The 24043-nt window shown below is 42.9% G+C and overlaps 1 protein-coding gene across 1 annotated transcript in view; it reads left to right on the top strand.

The window, feature by feature from the left end:
- Positions 1–576: 576 nt before the first annotated feature.
- Positions 577–24043, top strand: part of LOC148540545 (TRPM8 channel-associated factor homolog) — a 72006-nt gene continuing 48539 nt past the window's right edge. Inside the window, exon 1 of the mRNA XM_088444296.1 lies at positions 577–664. The gene's annotated coding sequence lies outside the window, so the exon portion shown is untranslated. The remainder of the gene's footprint in view (positions 665–24043) is intronic.

The raw sequence follows: 24043 nt of genomic DNA, 5'->3' as shown, positions 1-24043 counted from the left end.
TTGTTCATGGGGTGTTTGCTACACAATTGCAGGGTAGATGGACTGTTAATGCAAAGATGAAGTTGTAGTGTAATTATTTTTAATTTCTAAGTTAAATACAGTAGCAGTATATGGAGGATATATCACATGCGCATAGGTCTGATGTTATGCAAGAAAGGGAGGTTGGGGGTGAGAAGAAAATGGGGGGGTTTACAGGTGTATAACTAAGTTTGCTATATGGTACTCGCACTCTGTGTAGGGGTGTAAACTACTGTGTCTTGCAGAAATAGGTCAGATGTTAATGTAGGGATAGAGGACAGACACTGGATGCGGGTCTAATGTGTTTATTTAAATGTATTATGTATAGATCATATATGCAGGATAAAAATTCTTGAGAAACCATTCAAGTCCCATCCAGTGGTGTTTGTGACTCAGCGGGGAGATAAGTCAGCCCTTTTAGGGGGCTACTTTCCGTGCAATACACACATATCCCCTGCCAGCCATCAGGAGAGGTCAGGATGCTGCAGCAGGACGACACAGAGCGGTGACTCACACAGGTAGAGAGTGTTTTACTTTCACTTTCTGCTACTGGGAATGGGAACACACTGTGAGCAGCTGCAAGATAAGCCAGGCAACGCTCGTGGAGCTGCAAGACCCTGCCCTGCCCCAGCCATTTAGGATTAAGGTAAGAGCTGGGTGAGGGGGAGGCAGATACAGATGGGAAGTAGGGGCTCAGGGGGCTGATGGCAATGCTAAGGGGGTGGGAGGCAGATACATATGGGGAGCGGGAGCTCAAAGGGCTGATGACACTGTTATGGGGAGGAGGTGGTGGCAGAGACATGGGGGCAGTGTTGCCAACTCTGAAATGGAAAACAAGCAACCTATATGTAAAAAAACAAGCCCAATCCAATCCTAAAAAGCCCAATTTATGGGGGTGCCTCTTTGTCCTGACTCTTTACCTGCTTAACTTCCTTTATTACCCCTCTTCTCTGACCTAAATATTTTAGTGTATTTTAGTGTATGCACAGCCTTATCTGCCTATATTGCTTTTCTCCCTCTACACCAGCCTCCATATTCTTACACTTGCCGATGTGTGTACCCAGCAATGTGACGCCCGACCACGCAATATATATCGGGCAGTCCATACATACTGCATGATGTGGTGACCAAACGTCCGACATGTTGGGCACTGGCTTCATCCACTATGCCAGCATCGGCATCTGGGTCGTTCCATCGGCCCTACATGCAGGCCGACGGAATGACCCCGATAGACGACCCGCAGGAGTGCGCAGGGTCACGCATAGTGGGTACACACTGGCCGATTTGGACAATATGTCAGCCTAATCAACAGGATCAGGCGACATATCGTCTAGTGTGTACCCACATTTCCTTACCCGACTCTTCTTCTCCGCATTTCTCTCACCCCTCTTCTTTACCTCCTTCATTCCTGTCACCTGTCTAATTCCATTATCCCCTATTTTTAACAGCCACAGTAATGTTAACCCGCCCCCATGTACCTGCCTCAATTCTATCATCTAGTTTTCCTCTCCTTTTTCCCTGCCCCCTCCAACTTCACCCTGTCCACTGACTACTGCCCTCTATTCCCCAGACACAACCTTCCCCCCTCCCTCAGTCACTCCAGTGCAAATCAGACAGACACACACACACTTACCTCTTGGGGTGCCTCTGCAATGCAGACAAAAAAATAAGCCCAAAAACAAGCAACCTTAAAAAAATAAGCCCAAAAACAAGCAACAAGCTAGCAAAAAAAGAAGCAAATTGCAAAAAAAAGAAGCCCAATTCCGCTTGTTATAAGTGGACTTGGCAACTATGCATGGGGGTGTGGGAGCTTAGGGTTGATGACAGTGCTATTGGGGGGACACATGAGGCAGAGACACATGGGGAGTGTCAAGGGCCGGTTCTGTAATTATGCATGGTATGCAGCCGAGGAGGGACCGCTGGCTGCGACCATGCTAATTTATTATGTAACACAACAAGGTGGGCCGTGGGCAGACTGTCACTGTGACACAGCTGCACTGCACTTGAAAAGCACTTGCACTGGGCCCCTTGTAGGGAGTGATGTGACATCATGCCACCACGTGGCAGCGCAGCGCGCAAACAGTGCTGGGGCTGGACTCTTACAGGCACTGGGCTTATAATGGTGTGCTTTTACTGTTATATATTACCCCTCTGTGACAATGTCTGACTGCTGTGTGTGAGACAATCTGTGACTGCTGTGTGTGTGATAGAATGGGTGACTGCTGTGTGTGAGAGAGAGAATGGGTGACAGATGTGTGTGAAAGAATGGGTGACTGCTGTGTGTGAGACAATCTGTGACTGCTGTGTGTGTGATAGAATGGGTGACTGCTGTGTGTGAGAGAGAGAATGGGTGACAGATGTGTGTGAAAGAATGGGTGACTGCTGTGTGTGAGAGAGAATGGGTGACTGATGTGAGTGTGAGACAATGGGTGACTGCTGTGTGTGAGAGACAATGGGTGACTGATGTGAGTGTGAGACAATGGGTGATTGATGTGTGTGTGAGACAATGGGTGACTGATATGTGTGAGAGAGAATGGGTGACTGATGTGTGTGAGAGAGAATGGGTGACTGATATGTGTGAGAGAGAATGGGTGACTGATGTGTGTGCATGTGAGAGAGAATTGGGTGACTGCTGTGTGTGAGAGAGAATGGGTGACTGATGTGTGAGAGAGAGAATGGGTGACTGCTGTGTGAGAGAGAATGGGTGACTGATGTGTGAGAGAGAGAATGGGTGACTGCTGTGTGTGAGAGAGAATAGGTGACTGATGTGTGAGAGAGAGAATGGGTGACTGCTGTGTGTGAGAGAGAATGGGTGACTGCTGTGTGTGAGAGAGAATGGGTGATATGTGTGAGAGAGAATGGGTGACTGATGTGTGTGCATGTGAGAGAGAATTGGGTGACTGCTGTGTGTGAGAGAGAATGGGTGACTGATATGTGTGAGAGAGAGAATGGGTGACTGCTGTGTGTGAGAGAGAATGGGTGACTGCTGTGTGTGAGAGAGAATTGGGTGACTGCTGTGTGTGAGAGAGAATGGGTGACTGATATGTGTGAGAGAGAATGGGTGACTGATGTGTGTGCATGTGAGAGAGAATTGGGTGACTGATGTGCGAGAGAGAGAATGGGTGACTGCTGTGTGTGAGAGAGAATTGGGGACTGCTGTGTATGAGAGAGAATGGGTGACTGCTGTGTGAGAGAGAGAATGGGTGACTGCTGTGTGTGAGAGAGAATGGGTGACTGATGTGTGAGAGAGAGAATGGGTGACTGCTGTGTGTGAGAGAGAATGGGTGACTGCTGTGTGTGAGAGAGAATGGGTGACTGATATGTGTGAGAGAGAGAATGGGTGACTGCTGTGTGTGAGAGAGAATGGGTGACTGCTGTGTGTGAGAGAGAATTGGGTGACTGCTGTGTGTGAGAGAGAATGGGTGACTGATATGTGTGAGAGAGAATGGGTGACTGATGTGTGTGCATGTGAGAGAGAATTGGGTGACTGATGTGTGAGAGAGAGAATGGGTGACTGCTGTGTGTGAGAGAGAATTGGGGACTGCTGTGTATGAGAGAGAATGGGTGACTGCTGTGTGAGAGAGAGAATGGGTGACTGCTGTGTGTGAGAGAGAATGGGTGACTGATGTGTGAGAGAGAGAATGGGTGACTGCTGTGTGTGAGAGAGAATGGGTGACTGCTGTGTGTGAGAGAGAATGGATGACTGATATGTGTGAGAGAGAATGGGTGACTGATGTGTGTGCATGTGAGAGAGAATTGGGTGACTGCTGTGGGTGAGAGAGTATGGGTGACTGATGTGTGAGAGAGAGAATGGGTGACTGATGTGTGTGCATGTGAGAAAGAATGGGTGACTGATGTGAGTGTGAGACAATGGGTGATTGATGTGTGTGTGTGAGAGAATTGGGTGACTGCTGTGTGTGAGAGAGAATGGGTGACTGATGTGTGTGCATGTGAGAAAGAATGGGTAACTGGAGAGAGGGACTGGGAGCATGCCCAGCAGCTCCTTGAGTGCTGGGCATGCATCCAGCATGACAAAAATGGCTCGTGGGTCCGGCTTTACTCACAAGATCATGCCCCCTAAATTTTTTAGGGTGAGCACCTTAGGAACGCGCGACAACACACCTAGTGGTGCCAGTTAATATATTTTCTTACCAAAATTTTTTTTCTAGGGCTGACCCTGGGAGTGTTGGCTCTGTTATTGGAGGGAGAGGAAGACCTATTGGTAGTGGGAGCCCAGGTTCATATGACACTGCTATGAGCATGGTGCTGTGCTGGGAGAGGAGTGCAGGGTGAGGGGCGCTGTGCTCTAATCTGTGCTATGGGGGGTGCTAGTTATTATTATTATTATCATTTATATGGTGCCACAATTGTTCTGCAGCACCTTACAAAGTACATAAACAAGTAACCAGCGACTTACAATACAATACAATACAGGACACGGACATGGATAATAAACATAGCTATATATTAGCAACCTTTACACCCACATAAGCAGCCAAGTGTTAGTTGCCCTAGTGGCGAGTAAGAGATAAATGAAAATACAGTAGGGAGAAGCACAAGACGGTAGAGGGCCCTGCTCGAAAGAGCTTACATTCTAAAAGGGAGGGGCAGACAAACAGGAGTGACACAGATGGGGTAGGCGGGGAGGAAGGAAGATGTAGCAGCTAGTTGGGATGAGAGCTGGAAGGCTTTAATGAAGTAGTGGGTCTTAAGAGCTTGTTTGAATGATTGTAGAGAGGTGCAGAGTCTGATGGTTAGAGGGAGGGAGTTCCAAAGGTGGGGAGCAGCATGGGTAAAATCTTGGAGGTGGGAGTGGGGGAAAGTCATCAATTGGCATGAAAGGCGTCGTTTATTAAGTGAATGAAGAGGGCGGACAGAAGAGTGAAGGGAGATGAGATCAGAGATGTAAATTGGAGAGGAATGGATGAGGGCTTTGTAAGTGAGTGTGAGAACCTTGAATTGGATTCTGAAAAGGAAGGGGAACCAGTGGAGGGCTTGTAGGAGAGGGGAGGCAGATGTAGAGCATTTGGAGAGGAAAATGAGCCAAGCAACAGCATTGAGGACAGACTGGAGAGGAGAGAGATGGAAATTGGGGAGGCCAGTTAGGAGGAGGTTACAGTAGTCCAATCTGGAGATGACCAGTGAATGTATGAGTGTTTTGGTGGCATCCTGGGTGAGAAAGGGTCTGATCTTGGAAATATTCCTGAGATGGAAAAGACAGGACTGTGAAAGGTTCTGAATTTGTGGTTTGAAGGAGAGGGAAGAGTCCAGGATGACTCCAATGGGGGTGCTGTGTTAGAAGAGGGGTCCAGGGTGAGAAATACTGTGTTGGGTGAGGGGTACTGTGCTGGGAGAGGGGAACTGTGAAGGGAGAGCCTGTGGTGCTGTGAGCGGAAAATGTGCCCTATAGAATGCATTCTGTGTTGGGGGTATAAAGGACTTTCCCCTAAACTCTGTCCCTTTTTTCTTTAGTTACAGCAGTGTGCTGTGAGGAGAGAGGGGTGCTGTTAGGGGAGAGCCTGGGATTATTTGCTGGGGGCACCAGACAAAATCTTGCCTAGGGCACCAAATTGGTTAGGGCCGGCTCTGTGTTTCGCCACTGACACCCATACCTATATTTTAATTTCCCCCTTCTCAACCACTACACACATCTTTTTATCCACTTTATATCTGACAAAAATACATTACCAACCAGATTGTAGTTGCTTTATTTTTTAAAGACTATGTATGCTCTCTGAGTATTAGGTTCTTTCTTTTTTTTTTGTTTAAACTTTTCATTGAAAGTTTTCAAGCAATAAAGTATACAGCAAGATGGGTAAAGTCATACAGATATAGGTTGTCAGATACTTTTGCATTATCAATACAACTGAATCTGATAAGACAAATAGATATCGTAACACATTGAATTTTGAGGTTGTGAATTCAAGAGAATTCCTATACAGAGTAGTCTATGATACCCACAATTTAAAAAAAAAAATGGGGGGAGAAATAAAAGTAGACAAGACAATACTAGGAGATAGAACACGAGGGAGAGTGGAGCTTATGTGGAGAGATTCCAAAGACTGTGAACGTCTATCAGGCAAAATTTGCGGATATTACAATTATATATTTAGAGGGAGCATGCAAGTTAGACAGGAAGTACAGTATGTGGTTAAATGTGTCAAAAGGTAGCTTTCAATTAAATCATAAATCATGTTTCCATCAACAGTCTTTTATGTAGAAATCAATCAGTGGATTGAAAAACTGTAAATATATGATATCGTGTCTGAGAGGGTAGGGTGTCTATATAGGATCCCCTTTTGTTATAGAACTTGATTACTCAATTTTTGATATCTGGTGTGGCAGACCGTCTATCAAAATACACAATTTGGAGTATTTTTTGTTGAACTTCAACAAGAGAGGGGAATGAAGAGACTATCCAGTGTTTGAGAATTATTTTTTAGCTATGGTAAGGAAGATCATTAGGAGGGGGACCAATCGTTTCTTCATATTTCCAAGCTCCCATTTTTTGAAATTTAAGCAGAGACATGCTAGACAATCAAGATGTAAGGTTAAATCAAAGCAGGAATTGATATAGCCTAATACTTTTATCCAGAACTTTCTGATTTTGTAGCAGTCCCAGAAACAGTGTAGGAAACGGGCATTGTGCATATGACATTTTTTCCATTGACCTGTTTCTGAGACCACCATGTGTAAGCTTTGTAGATAACTCTAACATGAACCTCTTGCAAATAGGAGGATCCGCAAAGTACTGTCATAGTGTGTAAATAATCTTCAGCTGTAGGAACAGAAGCATAATCCTGACTCCGTTGGGCACATGTTTTATCCCAAAAAAGTGAGGAAGAGATATTAATCAACGTGGTATACAACATTTTCGTCTTATATGGGGATCTAGAAATGTGTCTAAGAAGTGAAACCATTCTATCTGTTCGTACTTGAGAGGGAATAGCCTGGGGCAGCATTTGTATATAGTGTCTCATTTGCAAATACATGAAGAAATTTTGGTCGGGGATACCATATGTGTTTTGTAGATTAGAGAAAGGCATCACCAGTCCTCCCGGTTCAAATACTTTCGAGGTATTACTGAGACCTTTCTTGGACCAAATTTTGAACCTGTTATTACTTAGAGAAGGGGGAAATGCAGGGTTTCCCCAAAGCGGGATTAGGGGAGTATTAAGGTAATTCCTATCAAATTTCTTATTTAAGTATATCCATGAATAATATGTGTCTTTAAAGATGACATTGTTGAGAATATGAGGTGGTATATCTGCAGGTTTGTTGTGTAGAAGTGCTCCAGGGGAAAATGGGTCAAAGAAGGCATAATCCAAAGGTAACTCAGTGTAGGTTGTTTGTTCTAGGAGCCAATCACTAATGTATTGGAAGAAAATAGATAGTGAATAAGCCGTGAAGTCTGATATTCCTAATCCTCCTTTTGATCTCATCAATTTTAGTTTGGAAATGGCAATTCTGGGGTACTTGCCTTGCCAGAGGAATCGTGAAATCCTGTTTTGTATATGGGTAACATATTTGTTAGATAGGGCAATAGGGATCATCTGCATTATGTAGAATATTTTAGGAAAGATCACACTTTTGACTACCGCGACTCTACCCAGAAGCAATAAAGGAAGAAGATTTCAACTGTCTAATAATAAAGATATTTTAGAGATTATTGCTGTAAAGTTTAGTTTATAGAGTTGAGATAGGTATTTCAACTCCTAGATATTTGATATTAGAAATATTAAGTTTGAGTTGTTGGAATAATAGAGATTGATTCATAGGAGTTAAGGATCCCATAATAGGTAATATTTCTGATTTGTCAACATTTATTTTGTATCCAGAAAAAGAGTCAAAGGAATCCAACAGGTGCATAATTGCTTCAATAGTGGTAGATGGATTTGACTCAAAGAGCAGCATGTCGTCTGCGAATAGAGCGGCCTTTAGTGTGAAATCACCGACCACTATACCAGCTATTGGTGCGTATGAGCGAATGGCAATGGCTAGGGGTTCTATCGCTAGGGCGAAAAGGAGAGGCGATAAGGGACAACCCTGCCTAGTGCCCTTCTGTATGGAGAACGGAGTAGACTTATATCCATTGCAAATTATTTTCGATAGGGCTCCGCTATAAAGCGTTCTGAGGATATCAATGAAGTGTTGTGGGAATCCGAAATTATGTAATGTATGATATAGATGTGGCCATAATACTAGGTCGAATGCCTTTTCGGCATCAAGGAAGATAATGAAGTTAGAATTAGGGTTTTGGGTTTGATGAAGATGTTGAATTATCCCAATCGCTTTTCGAACATTTGCCACTGAGTCGCGTCCGCATATAAAGCCTGACTGGTCTTTGTAAACAAGAATAGTAGATGGTGCCCATGAACACAATTCAAGGATTGTAATATAAATTAATCTTTAATGTAAGCTCATATACCAGAGTTTAAAATAAACATGCAAAACATGAATAAAACTCCCGGGAGTATAGAATTGTATACACAGTATCTCTTAGGATCAAATGTTATAATGTAAAAAAAATACAAACAAATACAATAAAATTATTAATTCTCCAGTATTTCTCAGCTTGTAAATATAGATCTCAGTTCCAATGCATCCACATGAACAAATGTTGAGCCTGGTATTGAAAATGCCCAATTAGCAACAGTGTGTCTGAGAGCTGGGAGAAAGCTACTGGTGCAGCATTAGATGATTTGAATGAACGGCCCAGATAACTAAATGGCTAGCCGTGTTCCACAACGTGTTTCCGTATATGATTCAGATGCAGAGCTGTGTTAAGTTGCGCTATGAGGAACATGCACTGCTCCACTGTACTGACTCCCCTTGTGTCCGTCCCGCCGCTTCAGCGGCATTCAATTGCTGATATAGGCAGCTCCGGCAAGATGAGCCTGATGATGGTGTTCGGCAAGGCTGTCCCCCCAATGGGAGCCCCGTTCGTAGCCCTCCTATCGTGTTGCTGTCCAGGGGGCTGCGCGGGTCACATGAGGCATCAGCTGCTGTGAACATACAAGTCGGAGGAATATGCGGCAGTCTGTGGCAGTATGTCCAAGGGGTGTGAGTGGTCAGCGGCTGGGCTCAGCTCACAGAGAAAGTCTGTTTCCTCAACGCATTTCTCAGCACCAGGGCTGCTTTTTCAAGAGGCGGAAGTGTAGGTCTGGGGGTCAGGGCTAGACTAAATAGCTGGGACAATTAGTTTAATTGTTGGTCTCCAGATGTTCTTACTTAGGCAAATTCTCTAGTTCACATGTAACAAGTGAGGATGGTTTTTTCAATCAAAGCAGAGTGTTGACACATAGTGTATTCCCAATCCTTTTTCTACAACCATAAATATTTCTAAATTTGGTTAAAAGACACATATGAATAAGTATAGTATATGTTATAGAAATACATTCTTTATATTCTAAGAACAACAATAAAATATTAAATTAAAAAAGAATACAATCAGTTAAGCATAGGAACATGCATGAGCGTGCTAGATATGACAACATTATTTATACCAAGAATCTAATATGGTCATAGAGTCTACAAAATGAAACTCTATGATAGACAGGATGATCTAAATAACCCTTAGTGGCCATAAATTAGACAGAATGACTAAAATGGAGAACAGTAGTCACGGAAAGGGATCCCATGTTGTGACATATAATCCTAACTCGTATCAAGGAGTCACTACTCTCATCTCAAATAGACAAACACAACATCACATCAATATAAAGTAGAGGTTACGGATAATCTATATCTAAATAGGGAAAATACAACATAGCGGCTAACAAAATCACCAATATAGTTAAGACCAATTATAAATTATTATTTACTGATCCAGGGGCTAGCCAGAAGTTTAGAGAAGAAACCTAAAGTAGTTTTTAAGAGAGCCAGGAATCTTAAGAGTATACTAGCAACCAGTTTCTTTATCAACCCCCTGAGCAAGAAATCTGGTTCCAAACAGAGTACCATCACCGGTGAGGTGATAAAAGGTTTCTTCAGATGTAATCATATCGGTACCTCTACTTTATATTGTGTTGTGTTTGTCTATTTGAGATGAGAGTAGTGACTCCTTGATACGAGTTAGGATTATGTGTCGCAACATGGGATCCCTTTCCGTGACTACTGTTCTCCATTTTAGTCATTCTGTCTAATTTATGGCCACTAAGGGTTATTTAGATCATCCTGTCTATCATAGAGTTTCATTTTGTAGACTCTATGACCATATTAGATTCTTGGTATAAATAATGTTGTCATATCTAGCACGCTCATGCATGTTCCTATGCTTAACTGATTGTATTCTTTTTATTTTAATATTTTATTGTTGTTCTTAGAATATAAAGAATGTATTTCTATAACATATACTATACTTATTCATATGTGTCTTTTAACCAGATTTAGAAATATTTATGGTTGTAGAAAAAGGATTGGGTATACACTATGTGTAATCACTCTGCTTTGAATGAAAAAAACATCCTCACTTATTACATGTGAACTACAGAATTTGCCTAAGTAAGAACATCTGGAGACCAACAATGAAACTAATTGTCCCAGCTATTTAGTCTAGCCCTGACTCTCAGACCTACACTTCCGCCTCTTGAAAAAGCAGCCCTGGTGCTCAGAAACGCGTTGAGGAAATGGACTTTCTTTGTGAGCTGAGCCCAGCTGCTGACCACTCACACCCCTTGGACATACTGCCACAGACTGCCGCATATTCCTCCGACTTGTATGTTCACAGCAGCTGATGCCCCATGTGACCCGCGCAGCCCCCTGGACAGCGACACGCTAGGAGGGCTACGAACGGGGCTCCCATTGGGGGGACAGCCTTGCCGAACACCATCATCAGGCTCATCTTGCCGGAGCTGCCTATATCAGCAATTGAATGCCGCTGAAGCGGCGGGACGGACACAAGGGGAGTCAGTACAGTGGAGCAGTGCATGTTCCTCATAGCGCAACTTAACACAGCTCTGCATCTGAATCATATACTGAAACACGTTGTGGAACACTGCTAGCCATTTAGTTATCTGGGCCGTTCATTCAAATCATCTAATGCTGCACCAGTAGCTTTCTCCCAGCTCTCAGACACACTGTTGCTAATTGGGCATTTTCAATACCAGGCTCAACATTTGTTCATGTGGATGCATTGGAACTGAGATCTATATTTACAAGCTGAGAAATACTGGAGAATTAATAATTTTATTGTATTTGTTTATATTTTTTTACATTATAACATTTGATCCTGAGAGATACTGTGTATACAATTCTATACTCCCGGGAGTTTTATTCATGTTTTGCATGTTTATTTTAAACTCTGGTATATGAGCTAACATTAAAGATTAATTTATATTACAATCCTTGAATTGTGTTCATGGGCGCCGCCTACTATTCTTATTTTTAATCTTTGTTTTTGTTGGAGGTTTGGCAATACTTCCAGTGGGTGTGCTGCCATTGTACACAAGGAGGGGAGTTAATCACACACCATCACTGGCGCTTGGGAAAAATATCTTTCTCTTACAAGTTTGACTGGTCTTTGTGGATTATATTAGGTAAGAAGAGTTTTAGTCTATCAGATAATGTTTTTGTTACAATTTTATAATACAAATTTAGGAGTGAAATGGGCCTATACAAACCCGGTAGGGACAAATCGCGGCCAGGTTTAGGTAATACTTTTATGGTGGCCATATTATAGTATAGCGGAAGGGATTTGGATGTAATGATATCATTATAAACTGATACCAAAGTATCAGTTATCCTAGTTGATAACATTTTGGAGAAATCTACCCCAAGGCCATAAGGGCTAGGTGCATTAGCAGGTTTAAGATTTTTGATTGTTTTAATAACTTCTGTAGAGGATATTGGAGCGATGAGTGATTGATTGATTTCTGGGGAGAGCTGGGGGTATGTGATATTTTGCCAAATCTGAGAATCATGAATGTGTGTCTGTGGTGAATTCTCTTGTTCAGGTGAAGATGATGTATGGGAATATAGATTTTCATAAAAATTACGCATCTTAGTAGTAATTTGGGAATTGGCTGAGGTAAATGAACCATCTGGATTTTTAAGTGGGTGAACCACCATAGGGGTTTGTGTTCCTGTCAATAAGATGGTCAGGAGACGTCCAGTTTTATTACCGAATTTATGGAATTTGTGGTTAAGGTAAAACAGATAGCGATCACCTATATCTTTCAGAAATTCATCAAAGCAAGTTTTTTCGGTGAGATATTTCTTTTTATTAGTGAGGGATGGGTTTGGTTTGAAACTTTGGAAAGCCTCAGAGAGGGCAGACTGCGTTTTGATGTAGGAGGCAGCATATTTTCTATGGATAGATAGACGTAGGAGATTATAGCTCCACGGATGACCGTTTTGGCTGGTTGGCAAAAGAGGAGGTGATGGCATGTTGAGAATTATTATTATTATATTTGTATTGTTCCCAGATTGTCTCAACCCGGGATTTAAATTTAGTAGAGTGGGCTAAGTGAGAGGGGAATTTCCAGGAGGAATAAGAGCCTTTTCCAGTGGCAGTATGAAGGGAGACCCAAACCAAGGCATGGTCTGATAAGGTTATTGGTTCTATTGCCAAATCTGAGATCTTAGGGACTAGAGCATTAGACATGAATATGTAATCTATCCTAGAGAAGGAATTGTGTGCCGAGGAGTGGCAGGTGAACTCTTTCTCAGTGGGGTGCAATGCTCTCCAAGTATCTACCAATCTCAACCTATCTGAAAACCAAGGTATTCCTAACTTCAGAGTGGCACTAGACCGTGTTGTGTGGTGAGATTTGTCTAGAAGAGGGGAGGATATTAGTTTAAAGTCCCCACATACAATTAGAGGGAGGTCAATAGAGGGGACTAACTTGGTCATTAGCTTTTGAAATAATTATTTGGGGCATATATACGTTACATAGAATATAAGAATCATTATGGTAAGAAATATTAGCTATGACGTATTTACCTTCCAGGTCTGCATCTATCAAAGAGGTTGTTATCTGAAGAGTTTTTTTTAGCAAGAATGACAACCCCACATGCTTTAGAGTTAAAGGATGCACCTGCTGTAATCATCCAGCCCAGCATCTGCAGTTTGTTCATTTCCAAGGGAATTAGGTGAGTTTCTTGGATAAAAGCGATGTCTAAGTCAAGCTTGGATAAATAGAGGAGCAGTTTTCTCCTTTTACAAGGAGTGTTAATGCGACCAATATTTAGTGTACCAAATCTTTAACTGAGACATCAATCAATATATTGTGTTGAAAATCTGCTATATAATAACCTGTCATATGAGACATACCATATGCGAGAAGCAGGGGGGGAGGGGAAGAAATATGAAGGGAAGAATGTCACAGGACAGGTTAGAATAAAGACAAAGGGGAGGGAGAATACAATAAAAACATAAAGCTCTCAAATTGTTTGAGAGTGAAAATATTTTGTACATTATACAACTTCCGGTGTATGAACATCAAGAAAATCAATAAGTTTAGCATTAGAAAACTTATCCGGGTATTGCTCCCAAACACTCTGGCCGAGTAAAGGTAACGGTAAATAATACTAGACGTAGTAAACACCTTCTACAACATGTTATACTATGAGACAAAGTATAAACAATACAGAAATTTCGCACTTATAACAAAGATAGCGATAGAAAATAATTTGATAATTATTGGTAACTACATATATATGTAGCGTATACGAGACCCTGTCGAGGTTATATATTTCAGGTCCATTAAGGACAGCAGGATCAGCAAGTAGGCACAAATTTGACCCTTCACTGGATTCAGTGGAAGAAACCTGAATCTTCTGTAATTAATACATTAGTGGTTCTGGTGTCAGTTCAATGTGGAGAAGACGGGGGGTCAGTAATATCAGAAACGCCCGCTTGATCTTCTTCACCAGAGGTATGCTTGTGCGTCATCCGGATTGGTAAAGTCCACATGTGAATCATCCCGAAATATGCGAAGCCTCGCAGGATATATGAGCACAAATTTCCTTTTTTCCCCGACAAGGACGGAGCAAATGGGGGAAAAGGCTTTTCTGTCTCTTGTTAATTCCACTGAGAAATCCTGGAAAAGGAATAACCTCTTTCCTTCCCATATTATAGATTTGGCTTTACGGGAAGCATTCCAAAACGCCAATTTAGGTTGGTAGTTCATGCAATGAAAAAGTGTTACACAAGGGCGACCATCAGAGGGTTTTGGGGCTGGACCAACTCTATGAGCCCGTTCTATTATCAAGTCACGGCATTCCTCCTCTATTCCCAATAAAGATGGAAGTGTGGTGCACAGGAACTGATATAGGGAGGGGCCTTTAATGCTTTCAGGTAGACCTACTAATCTGGTGTTATTTCTGCAAGACCTGTTTTCAAGGTCGTCGACCTTGTTTCAGAGTTGGTAGTTGTCATTTCTTAATTTCTGGATTGTGCACTGTGCATTAGATAGATCATGGCAGATGGAACCTATCGGTTTTCATTCTCTGAAACTCTGTGAGTCAGATGCTGTATCTGAGTGGTGATGTCTGCTACAGCTCGTTTTAATAAAGGGGATATTGTGGATTGGATTGGCTCCACCACTTCATTATATGACACAGGTATGTCTGGGTCTCGGCGTACCTGTGGTAGGTCTGCGGAAGCAGAGCCAGCTGCAGCCTTCTTAGCGGGGGTGGCTGCCTGTCAGTCCGCGTCTGGCGCCATGTTGTTTTCAGCTCGGCGTTTTTGTTGGTGCTGCTACTGCACTTTCAAAGAGGGATTGCCGGTCACGGATATGTCCGTGTGGGGAGAGCTCCCAGTAAGCGGCTGGAGTAGGTAGGACCTGTGTTGGAGACCTTATAACGGTCGTGATATACAGTATATGTAAAGCCGGCAGTGGAAGGGAGCCGCACGGAGCTCTTCACTCCTCCATGCAGCCGGAGCCGGAAGTCTCATTATTAGGTTCTTTTACATGTCAGAGCACATTCACAAATGCATTTGCAATTGTTTCATAATATGACATGATGCAAGTTTTTCCCAATTACACATGTAGCACTGAAAGATTATAAATGTCTCACTTTACCTCCTGAGCTTTTTTTTCAGTGGATTTTGAAAATAACTTCTCCCACTTTTTTTTTGCCAAATAATTATATCTGTATGATAGATTAAATACACCTCCAATGCTACCAAAATATATATATATATATATATATATATTTTTTTTATATATATATATATATATATATATATATATATATATATATTTTAGAGATGTGTGCAGACCCCCGTGGTTTGGTTCTATTTCATAGTCCACAACCACCCCCTGCATATTTTGTTTTTGGATCTGTTTTTGTTTTTAAAGTATTTTTCCTAGTATTATTAATCTCAATAACATTCTTTTCAGTCAATTTTAACAGCCTCACAGCGTGTTTGCAGAAGCCTGCACAGACCAATGTGATCTGTGCAGTCCTTCTGTGTGTGTAAAATGAAATATAGTGTTAAAAATTGGAAAAACAAATGAGTGGAGTTTCCTCTCCCCAAAGCACAACCAGCACCTGAGCTGGTCCTGGTTGTGAAAATACAGGGGAAAAATTACATAGGGATTCCCTGTATTTTACACAACCAGCACTGGGCTATTTCTAGAGGGAGTGTAATGCTACAGCAGGGGGACACATTTCACTGGGTGCCCCTGCCAAAGCATTCAGCACCCCCTACTAGTCAGCCGAGGCCGGAGATTCCTGGGGAAGTGGGGACCCCCTCTATAAAGTGTCTCCCCTCCTGGGGACACCCCAAGCCCAGGCTGATAGCCTGGGGCTATTCCTCACACCCCTGGTGGTGGGGTGTGTGGGGTTAATAAGTGGTAAAAATTAGAATTCAAAATATTGTCTTTTACAGGGGAAAGTCCCAGCAAGCCTACCCCGCTTGTCGGTACTTGGAGAACAACAAGTAAAAGCAAGCATGGGCATTAAAGGCCCACTGGCACCTGTAGTCCACCTGTAAAGAAAATATTGAAAAAAGATAGTACACACACCGCAGTAAAGTAAAACTTTAAATACACACACTCACGCTATTCTCACCTTGTCCCTGCTAATCGGTCAACTTATCCATGTAGGCATCCTAGGGGTATAAGAAAAGAAGCACAGCTCCCAATCCATCTGGACAGAGAAGTCCTATATGCGTATACACATATAGTGCTTCTACCCGCAAATGACAGAACACGTGTGTTCTGTCAATTTTAAGGCTGCCAGTCAATCAGCGGCTGCTACCATGGTAACAGGCCGCTGGTTGGCTGAGAATGGCTGTTATTCAGCCAGCGCTTCCTCATTTACTATTTTGGTAGCATTAGAGGTGTATCTGATCTATCATAAAGACATTATTGCTCTTTAAATATAGGACTCTGGGCCTGACTCAGTAAGGATCGCTATTGCGATTGCAATAGCGATTACGTACACAGTTCAACTGCAATAGTATGCTAACTCATTGCGATTGCTATGCCGCCGCAGCACTACATAAGGACTCCCACCAGACAGTGCCAGAGGAAAGACTTACCTATCTCCAGGGTTTGACTCTTGTGTATCCTAACATCTGTTACTGACCTCAGCATATTTCCAGTGACCTGACTCCGTCTGATCCTTTGGTTTGGTGAACCTGTTTGACTTTGGCTAAATTAGTGACCTGATTCAGTCCAATCCCTGGTACTGTTACATCTGTCTGGTTCTTACCCGGCTTGTCGACTACACCTCACAGTGATTTTCCAGTTACACTCCAGTGCACACCAGCACCCGTACTAGGGAACCTAGTCAGAGTGTCGGGTGCAGCTCAGTCCAAACAACCTTGCGGGGGTCCCTGGTGAATTACGGTAGACTGCGCGCCTCTGTACTGGGTATTAGCCAATTCTGAAGTCCGGGCAAGCATCTAATGTCCACCCGTGAAATGTGACAATATATTTATACACAAGAACAGAGATATATGTCCTGGCAGTACTGAGGGAACCTGACCACCTGGGGAGACTAGTGTTACTGAACCCAGTAAGTAAGTTCCTGGCTCCAGTGTACTGCAACATTACTATTCTTTCTAGGGATGGGCACCAAACACCCCAAAAATGGTTTTCCCAGAAATGTTTGGTGAAACTTGTGTAGAAGCTGAGGAGCCTGGACATCTGATGCCTTAAGCCAGCAATCAGATATTGGACAGATCCTTGAGAAATTCTAGAATCCCAGATTTGCTTCATCTTATATTCTTCTATATGATCGACTGGAATGGAGAAAGTGGGTTGCAAAGCTTTAAATATTGGTTAATGATAAAGGATTTGATGAGCGAGACATGGAACACATTATATAATCTGAGTGTATCTGGAAGTTTTAATTGGAAAGCCACTGGATTAATAATTTATATAGGACCATTATATCTTGGCGCAAACTTCATAGCAGGAACTTTTAATTGCAGATGTCGAAAGCCATACCTTGTCACCAGGTTGTAGTAGCGTGGCTTTCCTCCTCTTTCTGTTGGTGAAGAACTTTTACTGAGCAGAGGCTTTACTAAATTTTCTTTTTTTTTAATTCATCTCAAATGTGGATAAAACATTTTACTGTATAACTGATGGCTGGTAGATATACTGACTGGCAAGCAGGAAGTAAAGGCACTCTAGGACAGTGGTTCTCAAACTCGGACCTCTGGACCCCACACAGTTCACTTTTTCTAGGTCTCCTGGCAGGTCCACATGTGTATTCATTACTCACTGACACATTTTAAGAGATCCACAGGTGGAGCTAATTATTTCACTTGTGATTGTCACGGCTGCAGACACTTGAGACTCCTGGACGGAGGCAGGCCTACTAGGCACAATAAACTGGGGTGGTCTTAGGAATGACCTTTCCATGAAACTCAAGCACAGGATAAAAGTATAATAGAATTTATTCACATAAGAATTATAAACAGCAAGGTCTCAAATAAAGTCTCAAACAGCACAGAGGTTCACATATGCAATAATACGTATAGGAGAGAATCCCCAAATATATATAAGTAGTCTTTACCATATAAGAACTAACGTGGTAGGGAACCCAGAGTCCAGAATGAGGCCAACACCTCGGGATGACATTAAGGACCTTTGCCAGGGTAGAACCCTGTAGTAATAGAAATCCGGAGCAGAGCGGGCCCTGCAGAATAATATAGTTCCGGGACAGGACCGAGCCCTGCGGTGCAGTGAGAGATGAAGCAAACTTGAGCCTTGTGGAGTAGTGAAGTCGGAGCAGTGTTAAGCCCTGTTAGACGATGAGATTCCAGGACAGGGTTGAGCCCTGCGATGTGGCTAGAGTTCGGAGCGGGGATGAGCCCCGTGATGCAGAGAGGATCATAGCGGGGTTGAGCCCCGTGACGCGGAGAAGATTGTAGCGGGGTTGAATACTGTGATGCGGAGAAGATTATAGCGGGGTTGAGCCCCGTGATGCGGAGAAGATCATAGCGGGGTTGAGCCCCGGGATGCAGAGAAGATTGTAGCGGGTTGAGCCCCGTGATGCAAAGAAGATTGTAGCGGGGTTGGGCCACGGGATGCGGAGAAGATTGTAGCGAGGTTGAGCCCCGTGATGCGGAGAAGATTGTAGCAGGGTTGGGCCCCGTAGTGTGGCTAGGGTTCAGAGCGGGGTTGAGCCCCAGGATGCAGAGATGACACTGTAATGGTGCAGTTGACAACTGTAACAAGGATGAGTTCAATATCCACAGGAATGGAAAGACAACAGGCAAAGTAAATAGTGCAGCAAAATGGTGAAACAGCAGTGATGGAGCACTCAGCAATACTTAGGCAGTAGGAATGCTGGGCCCTGTAGTGCAGCGGGTGACTAACATCAGAAGTTCATCTGGAATACAACAAAGTCCACAGCAATCGACAGGCACAACGGGGATTTGGCAGGAGTCCAAGAAAAGACCTGAAAGCAACATTGCACAGACAATGAGACACAGTTAGTAACAGGCTTTATACTAGAGGTCTATGATCCATAGGAAGTTTTAGAACATGTAACCCAAATGGAATCAGGTTTGAAATAATGAGCAATCTAGGAATCCCACAACCTGACGACACCTGGGAAACAGATGATCACTTTAACACTCTATCCCCTGAATGAGAAGCATGCCAGCAAGCACGATAGCTCCTCCAATGATCACAATGGAACTTTGGCAAAAGTAGTCTATCTTTATGTACTGAAATAGTCGCAGTCCTGACAGTGATTCTGTGAGGAGACCTGGAAAACATGCACTGTTTGGCGTCCTGAGGACCGAGCTTGAGAACATGTGCTCTAGGTTGAAAGCCATGTTGGAAAAAGAATGGAGAATACCCATATCTAGATCCTGATTGACGTGTTCGGTTTGACCATTACTCTGAGGGTGGTAAGCTGAGTAAAACTCAGGTTGATGTTAAAACATTTTCATAGCGCTTTCCAGAATTTAAGTAAACCGTACCACTTGGTCAGTAACAATGTCCTTGGGAAACCCATGCACACTTAAGAACTTCTTTATGAATACATCAGCCAGCTTGGGAGCTGATGGTAGACCCTTTAATGAAATGAAATGGGTGGCTGTAATAAACTTGTCCACCACTAACCAGATAGATTTAAAACCTTGACAGGAAGATAAATCCACAACAAAGTTCATGGAGATATGGGTCCATGGACAATCGGGCACCGACAGTAGTTGTAAGAGACCTGATGGAGCTTGAGGTGGAACCTTGTGCTAAGCACAAGTAGAGCAGGCTGCCACAATTTCTGACATCACGGCGGATCATTGGCCACAAATATCCTAGACTAGTTCCAGTGTCTTCTTCACTCCTGAATGGTAGGAGAAACATGACATGTATGCCCACTGGAGTAACTTGGTGTATAACTCCGGTATTACAAATGTTTTCCTGGGAGGAATTTTAACTTGGTTGGTTATTGTGGTTATAGTAACAAATCAGACTTTAATTAGGATTGGCTTATCTTTAAGACTATCTTCTTCCTCCGAGATACTGGATTGCCAAGACAACGCATCAACCTTGGTGTTCCTATTACCTGGATGGAAGGTGATAACTAGGTTTAAATGATCAAAGAATAATGATGATAATTTAAACCGTGAGTTGTCTTGAGATACAATAAATTTTAATTAAGTTCTGCCACTCTTCTAGGGCCAGCTTGATGGATAGTAATTCTTTGTCTCCTACAGTGTAGTTTCTCTCTGGGGCTGAAAACTTGAGAGAATAGAAGCCATAAGAATACCACTTCCTCGCTGCATCCTTTTGTGAAAGGACAGCCCCATTCCCAATTGTAGAGGCATCAACTTCCAGGAAGATGGTCACAGTCTTATTGTCTGAGGATGGGTGCTGAGATGAAACATTGTTTTAACTGGCAGAATGCGTCTTCCGCTTCAGTAGGCAAACCATAGTATCTTGCCCATTTTTGGTGAGTCCAGAGATGGGAGCTGCGATGGAAGAGTAATTTTCAATAAATGGTCTGTAGAAATTACAGAACCCCAGAAAATTCTGTATAGCTTTCAATCCAGTCATTTGAGGCCAGTTAGCAACAAGCTTCTCAGGATCCATCTTAAGACTGGAACCAGAGATGGCATATCCCAGGAATTTTATCTCTTTCTGCTTGAGGGTGCATTTTTCCATCTTACAGTAGAGCTGCTTTGCTTGAAGATGAGAAAAAACTTCACATATATGCTTATGATAGCTGGTTAAATCTTTACAAAATATCAGAATATCATCCAGATAAACGTATTGCTACAAAAGGTCCAGAAAAATATGATTAATGTATTTTTGGACTGCTAAGGCATTTCTTAATCTGAATGGCATAAGCAAATACTCAAAATGGCCATTGCAAGTGTTGAAGGCTGTCTTCCACTTCTCTCCTGACTTGATCCTGGTTAGGTTATAAGCTCCACATAGAATAAGTTTGGTAAAAACCTCCACTCCTTTGATCCTATTCAAGAGAGCAAAGATTAATGTTAAAGGGTATCGGTCCTTAATGGTGATGGCATTTAGGCCCTGATGGTCTATACAAGGTTTGAGACCTCCATCTTTCTTTTTGATAAAAAAAAAGGCCAGCCCTTTTTTGGACTATTTGATGAACCCATGTTCCAGGTTCTCTTTTATGTATTCAGTAACTACCTGGGTTTCTGGTATCAAAAGAGGACATACTTGAGGAGGTGTTTTCCAGGCAGAAAATCGATTGGGCAATCCCATTCTTGAAAGACAGAAAAGGGTCTCTGCTGCCTTTTTGCTAAATACGTCACCAAAGTCTGAAAATTGCACTGGTAGTGACGTGTCTTGCACAAGGATTGATCTTAGGATGACTTTATTTGGAAGACTGATCTTTGGTAGAAAGTTTGGATGACAGCAGAAAGCCCAAGACTGAATTTGAGGCTTGTCACAATTCAGGGTAGGACCATGGAAGGCCCAGGGTGATTGGACTCTCGGCTGTAGGGAGTACGTAAAAGGAAATCTGTTCCTTATGAAGAGCACCAGTTTGCAGGGTCATCTTTTGGTCTTGGTAACAAATAGTAGCCGTAGGAATCTTATTGCCATTAACCCCAATTACGCAGAGAGGAACCTACAGGGGCTCACAGGAAATTCCATATTCTTGAACTGTTCTGGCCGTAATGAAATTACCATTGACACCAAAGTCAAGAAAAACCTTAAGTGATTCGGATGACCTTTTCAATATTAAGTGTACCTCAATGGTGAATTGAGATGATTTTTTCTCCTTCGAGGTGTGAAGAATTGTACCTAATCTGACTATCCCATTTCCTGAACGCTTAGAATAGTTAAAGAGAAGATGGCCCGAATCCCCACAATGTAGACACAGCTTGTTCATCACTCTCCTCTATCTTTCCTTGGCTCGTAGCCGTGATCTTCCAAGATGCATGGGTAGAGTTGTGACAAGAGCTGTGAAATGAGGTGCAAGTGTGAAATTAAAGCATCTCGCTTGATCTCTTTCCTGCGTTCTCTCTCTATGGCGGAGGTCCACTTTGACGCATAGAGAAATCAAATCATCCAATAATGATGGTAAATCCCTGGATGCTAATTTATCCTTAATATGTTCCAAAAAACTCTGTCCAAATGCAGCTACTGTACTAGGGTATCATTGTTCCAATCAAGTTCGTAAACGAACAGCATACTATTCCCAGCATTTACTTCAACTGGCATGTGTTCTTGAATCTGCAGCAGTTTTGTCCTTAGGATCTCTGTTGATAGCTTAGTCATGTTAGATTCTAAAGCTATTACTAAGAAATCAAATTCAGACATTGGGTACTGTACCATCGCCATAGTGACTTCCTGGTCATTGACTTGGACTCCCACAGATGTTAGTTGCTAAGATATGGACATAATCTTATCAATATAGTCATTCATGGATCTGCATTCACTCAATTTGGTACCGTCCAGTGGACCTCATTCAGACCCGCTCGCAAGCGGGTAGATGTTGACGCCATGCACATGTGCAGCGGCCGCACTTCGCATGCACAAGCCCTGGAGCGAGAGAGAAATTCTCTTGCTCCGAGGCTCACTACAAAAGGGGCAGCTGTCGATGGTGATCGACAGTTTGCACCGTTTTGTAGGTGGGGTGGGGGGGTGGCTGGCCAAACGGAGGCATTCCCGAAGGAAAGCCTGCCGTTTGGGGGCAGCCCCAAAAACATCACTCGTGATGTCAGTGGTGAGCTTCCTGCTCTATTAGAGCCGAAAGCTCACTGGGGCTTGCGGCAGACGAGGCCCTGACACAAGGGTCTCGTCACAAACCCCGATGGTCGCGATGGTCTCGACCATCGCGACCATCAACTTGGTCACTCGCTAAAGCTGTGGGTGGTCACCTACAGCTTAGCGAGCGGCCAGGAGGCCGGATTTTAAATGTGAAGCCTGCTGCCCTCATTCAGAGCGAGTGCTCGCATTTTGCAAGTGGCTCTGAATGAGGTCCTGTGTACATCTCAAATTTATTCCTCTCATAAGGCCTCTGTCTTCATATGCTGTGTGCAGGGCTATCCACATGTCATATGCTTACAAATTCCCCTTGAATTATGGAGTAAATGTGTTTATCAACACTTAAGCCTATGTTTCCCATGACTCTATCTACTTTATCATGATAAGGATTGTCAACTGGTTTTGATGTGGTCTTCCACAGCTTCTCACACTTGAGCTGCACCTCCATAGCAAACTTCCATGTTGCATAATTCTCTGAGCCTCTCAATTTCATGAAGCTAATTCTGACTGCTGCTGATGCTGCATAGTGCATGCTGCATGCTAATCCAAATGCAGGACTTACTGTATGCTTCACAGGCAGGATTATTTGGCGCCTGTGGTGCCTGGGCCTATAACCTGTTGATATGTCCTATTGGTGTAGAGCAATAGGCACCTGTAGAATGTGAAAAGGAGTTTAGGCCAGGAAGTTTATCAGCAAGTTTGGAGGTTTATTTAGGATAGCAGCAGTTGTCATCTGTACACAATGTAATACATAGGAAGTGATTATGTCACCAGAAACAGCAGTAGCGGAGATATCTGCAGCATTACCTGACTGGGAGAATATGTGCTACACGTCTATTCAGTACTTCACACAGTTACACTCTAAAATGGCACAAAAATGCAGGGTCTCACATGCGCAGTAAGGATTTGCAGTGGCCATCTTGGTAAATGTAGCTGTCTGGGCAGGAGATAACATTGGTGGGTACTCCTCTCTAACAGTCACCAGTATCCTAAGCCCGACCTGTGTAGTTCTTTTGTCTGCCCTGGATCTCTATTCCTCCCTTCATTTCTCTTCCTCCTTTCCTTTTCTATTCCTCTGTCCCTTCTTTACCCTTTCTACTTTCTTTCTTTGTGTATATCGGTTGTCCATTATACTGTTATATTTTGAACACTTGGGTGTGACATTGAGGATTGTTCCTAACTATTGTATTTATCTGTTCCCTTTCTTTATTTTTATTTACTATACACACACTTTTGTTTTATAAAATTTTTTATCTGCAAATAAATTATAATATATAGTTTTTACTAACAGGACCAGACCGAGGAAGTCATTTTGATCCTCTTTCAAACATCTCTAGTCTTAAAACTTTCCTTAGAATGGTACA

The sequence above is a fragment of the Taudactylus pleione genome, unplaced genomic scaffold (genome assembly GCF_031769625.1).
Source record: "Taudactylus pleione unplaced genomic scaffold, aTauple2 ptg000019l, whole genome shotgun sequence".
Taxonomy (NCBI): Eukaryota; Metazoa; Chordata; class Amphibia; order Anura; family Myobatrachidae; genus Taudactylus; species Taudactylus pleione.
This window is presented reverse-complemented; position numbering and strand designations above follow the sequence as displayed.